The sequence below is a fragment of the Nicotiana attenuata genome, chromosome 1 (genome assembly GCF_001879085.1).
Source record: "Nicotiana attenuata strain UT chromosome 1, NIATTr2, whole genome shotgun sequence".
Classification (NCBI taxonomy): domain Eukaryota; kingdom Viridiplantae; phylum Streptophyta; class Magnoliopsida; order Solanales; family Solanaceae; genus Nicotiana; species Nicotiana attenuata.
Window position 1 is genome coordinate 90,857,454 of NC_031989.1, and position 5,384 is coordinate 90,862,837.

Consider the following 5,384-nt stretch of genomic DNA (forward strand, 5'->3'; position numbering starts at 1 on the left):
ATATATATATATATATATATATATATATATAGTATGCGCTGGTTATATCTTACTAAGAACTAAGTGAGTAGTTATCTCTGACTAGTTATCTGCATAGAGTAAGAGTGAGTAGATATATTACAAAGATTGATTTTCATGGCACAAGTACTAGAACTAGTACAAGATCTCAAATATCACTTATCCATTAATTTTCCACATTTTCCTATTTGGGAAGGATGTCACTGCTCCAAATTTAATGTTTAAAGCTTTTCTACAATCGCTTCTCACGAAATAGTATAAAAATTAGAATCGACAATTTACAGACCCTTCAAAAGGATTGGAATACTCTTGTCAAATTCAAATCTTTGTCTACTTCCTATCGCTAAGAAGCTCAAAGCCTCTGCTTAAACATAATCTCTGTTACTACAGTTTCACCATTTTTATTCTATAGTGTTTTCTTTTTTCTCTTTAGAGCACATTTTTCGGTTTAAATTTGGTGCTGGTAACTATGTTTACAATGTCTTATTTTATAGCCTATTGTTCAGTGTCTGTTACAGGTCAATTTTACATGCTTAAGAATTTTGATAGTTTCTTTTTGTGCTTCAAATCATTGCATTAAACCTTGTGTGCTTATTAAGAAATCATTATACATGAACTTAAAATATTTATAGATGACACTGTTTGTAAGGCCCCGGGAAATTTCGCTAAGTAACCTAGGATCTCGTGGTGCCACGTAGGCTTATTATAATATTTTTATGTGCTATTAACATGGTGTACATCAATTGGATTTGGTAAATATGTGTAGAAGTCTTATGGTAAGTAATTTGGGGCCCAAGGAAAGGCCTAAGTCTAAGAAAAAAATTGGAAAAGTTCATAATAGGCTAAAATTTGAAATGAGCTTGCACTAGTCCATACTTTGAACGAGCATATCTAAATATGTATAAGGTTTTATGTGATGGATAACCTATCAAATGAAAGGTCTTCGAGTCTAGTTTCCAACGCTTCAAACCGTTCGTCATTTCGACATTCCTACACAAAGTTATGATCAAATTACCAAAGGCTGGAAAAATGCGATCCTATGTCAAATCTGCGACCGCAAAACCTGTCGCATTTCTGACTTTGCGGTCGCATTTCTGTCGCAAACTGGGCCAGTGTAGCCCAGTTTTGGGCGCCGATTTTGCGGTGCATTATGCGGCCAGCATTCTCGTTTTGCGGTCCGTTTTGCTATAGCAAACCCGACATCGGAGAGTTAATTTCTAATTTTTAAACCCGACCCCCTATCGATATATTCGGTGCTATAGCTCATTTTGAGCATTTTCCTAAGAATTTCTAGAGTGAGAGAGAGGGGTTTTAGAGAGGGAAAGTTCTCCCCATCAAATTACTCCATAAAATCTTGCTAAATCCTTGAAGATAACCAAGTGAAGGCCCCTAGATCTTCATCCCAAGAGGTAAGACTCCATCACCTTAGCTCATATTTCTATTCTTAGCTATAAGGGGTAATTAGTGAGGTGATTCATGAGTATAAGAATGGATTCCTTACATGCATATCAAACCTTAGGGTACTGGGAGTTAGTGAACGAAAGAGAAAGCAATTGGGGTATAAAATGATAAAATTTCTCCCAAAAGGGACCTAAGATCATGATGCACCTTTAGTGCTTGATAATATGCTTGAACCAAGCTAGAATCTCAATCTCATCCCTAATTCTCAATTTAATTAGTAATTCTTATTCAATAGATCGAAGTGCTAAGAGTTCCAGAATTTGTAAAGAGTAAGGAATGCTATATCGAGGAATGTATGGCTAAAACCTCATCTTTTAGAAATTGAGCTCTATCGATGCTTGTGTAAATGTGGTAAGACTGAACCTTGGATTCTTGCTTTGATTGATGCTTTACATGAATTGGTGCTGCGACCCGATATTTGTGAAAGATGCATTCCAATGTGATCAATGTGCTATTTTGATAACTTGAAAAGGTGCAAGGAATATGAATCATGTATTGAAATGCTTAGACAATAAATTGAGATTGAAGAATGTGAAGTATATGCTAAATGGCCTAGATTTCAAGTAGAGCACCTAATTTGGCACACATGTTCTAAAAGGATTAGTCTTTTACTGATGATATTCATTGAAGAGATATAGTACTCCCAGAAAAACAAGACCAGACGGCAATGAGCACGAGCAGCACTCAAGTGGTTCTTCAAGACTTCGAAGGATAGTCAGTTTATATGCTAAGTTTCTCGAAGTGCGATTCTGGCTTAGTTCGGTGTGCATTCCTTCAGTCATGTTTGTATCAGCAGAGGGTATTCAGGTGGACCCGGAAGAAGATTGAGGCAGTTCAGAATTGCCTGTCTGACCAGCATCAGCTACTGAGAATTCGGAAGTTTCTTGGGGTTAACAGGTTACTTATCGGTCGGTTTGTGGAGGGGTTTTCATCTATTTGCGCCCGATGACAGAGTTGACCCAGAAGGGTGGCCCATGTTCAGATGGTCAGATGAGTGATGAGGCGAGCTTTCAGAAGCCAAAACAGCTCTGACTGACGCACCGATATTGGCTTTGCCCACAGGCTAAGACTGCCTAAGATACAGTATTTGGTGAGTCTGCTTCCGTAGTTGGTCTTGGTGCGGTTATCTGATTGCATGGATGGCAGGGTCATTGCTTATGTGTCGAGGCAGTTGAGATCCGACGAGAGAATTCCCGGTTCATGATCTCGAGTTGTGGCAGCCATTGTTGTCATGCTCTAAAGAATTTGGAAGCATTAGCCCCGTATAATGGTGTAGACGTGTGAGGTGTACAACGGAATAAAGAGTCTTGCAATAGCTGTTCATAGCAAAAGGAGGTCTGAACTTGAGGCGAGCCGGAGGCGGTTGAGGCTATTGAGGACTATGATGTTACTATTTGATTTTGTACCACCGCGGGAGAAACCAATTATGGTGGCCAGATGCATTGAGGTAAGTGAAAGTCCGCCGCATGGGTATCTTGCTTATGTTCCGGTAGCCAGAGACCCGTCTTTGCTTTGGATAGTGTCAAAGGCCCTGGGCCAATCGATGTTGTGAGGTTGGATCATTTCTGAGCCTAGTAGAGTGGTAGGCTTGTACGGTCGCCTCGTTTCTTTCATTATTGGAGAGCGTATCGCTGATTGAGCAGTTTGATGATCCCCTATGTTTGGTGTCCTGAGACGAGACGGTGCAGGGTGGAGGTGCAGAAGATCACCTAGATGATGATGGTGTTTTGAGATTGCAGGAGCGAGTATTGGTGTCCAATGTACGATGGGATTCGAGAGTTATCTTAGGCAGAGGAAGGGATCCATACGGCTCTCGGTATTCTATAACGCCGCGGGCGTCGCGAGAAGTGTATCAGGACTTGCGACGGCAATGTCTTTATTGGCTGCGTAGGATGAAGAAAGATATTGTTGCATAAGTGGCTCGATGTTTGAACTGGTCAGCAGGTTAGAAGTATGAGCAATCTCAGAGGCCTGGTGGTTTGTTTCGAAGAGGATTGAGATCTTCCGAGTGGAAGTGGGAGAGGATTACATGGATTTCGTTATTTGCCTTCGTGAACTCGGAGAAGTTTGATGCTATTTAGGTAATTGTTGATCAGGCTGACCAAGTCAGCGCATTTTATTCCTGTGCATGCAAGCTCGTTATTCGATCGCGGAAGAGGTAGCTGAAGATCTAACATCCGAGAGACTTGTTCGCCTTCATCAGGTGCACGGTATCGCTATTTATTTCAGATCGAGGGGTACGCGAGTTTACATCCATCGCACTCTCTGGGAGCAGTTCAGCAGGAGTTGGGGCCCACCAGGTTCAGTTGAGCCACAGTGTTTCCATCCTCAGAACGACACGCCAGTCTGAGAGGACTTTTCAATATTATGGAGGGAATATGCTCCGAGCTTGGTGTATATTAATTTGGAGGCTCCGTGGGACCAGTTTTTGCCTTTGTCAGCAAGTTCGCCTACAACAACAGCTATACCAGTCCAGCATGTCAGGATGGCGTGCATTTGAGGCATTGTATGGAAGAGGCATGGGTTTTCCCCGGTTCCTCCAGTACGGAATGGTTTGGAGCCGGGAGAGGCTCGGTTATTGGGTACAGATTTAGTTCAGGAGAGCTTGGATAGGTCAAAGATCATTCTAGGGACAGGCTTCGTTCGGCTGCTACAGTCGCGGCAAAAGAGTTATGCGATAGTAAGGTTCGAGGATGTAGCTTCATGGTTGGTGAGCGGATGTCTGCTCCGAAGTGTCGCCTATGAGAGGGCGTAGATAGATTTGGGAAGCACCAAGGTAGCTTAGCCGAGTTCATTGGCCCATTTGAGATTCGTCGTCGTATCGCTTCGTGGGAGAGGTGGCTTACAGAGACTTGCCTTTGCCGCCAGCTTGTCAGTCCGTGCATCAGTGTTTCATGTGTCCATGCTTCGGAGGTATACAGCGATCCAGCCCACGTGTTAGATTTCGCACTGTGTCAGTTGGACAAGGATCTGTCTTACGAGGAGGAGCTGTGGAGCTATTCAGACCGCAGTTTCGACACAGTTGAGGTCGAAGAGTTTCCTTCAGTGTGTGTCCCAGTGGAAGGTCACGCCTCCTGGAGAACTCGACACCTGGAGTCCGAGTCTGATATGCGGAGCCGTTATCCTCATCTATTTCCCGACTCAGTACTTCTTTCTTTTGTCCGTTCGAAACGAACGGTTGTTTTAGAGGTGGAGAATGTGACGACCCAAAGGTCATCACCGGATTCTCTCTCTTTTCCCGTGCTTTCGGAGGCTTTGGAAAATCCTTGCTTTTAGTTGGCCTCGATTTGCGTGCGTAGTCCGGGGCTGCGAAGCCGCGAAAGCTTTTATGTTGAAATACGTGACATTTTGAGTGAGAAAAATTTGAAGAATTTTGTATATTTATATTGCTAAGTTGACTTTGGTCAACATTTTGGTAAAACGGACCCGGAACCGTGATTAGGCGGTCCCGGAGGGTCCGTAGAAAATATGGGAACGCGGGCATTCTGCCGGAAGTCGAATTTCGAGGTCGCAGAGCCGATAAATAAATTTTTTCTGTGAAATTGTTTTCTGAATTATTAAGGAAAATAGAAATGAAAATTGATCAAAAGACTATGGTATGGGCTCGATTTGGTTCCGAGCCGGTACAAGTCTTAAATATTGTGTTAAGCGCTTCGCTGTAAAGTTTGGTCGAAATCGATGTCATTTGACGGTTTCCGGACCTAAATATCTAAAATTTGATAGTTATGAAGTTTGAAATGAAAATGATGATCTTGAGGCTGGGTTCAATGACTTTTGATGTTATTTGGCGATTTTCGATCCGCGTAAGTTCGTAGGATGTTATTGAGTTAGTGTGAGTGATTGTTAGGAGCCCCGAGGGCTCGGGAGTGAATGGGAAGGTGGTTCGGGGTGTTTTTACACTAAGA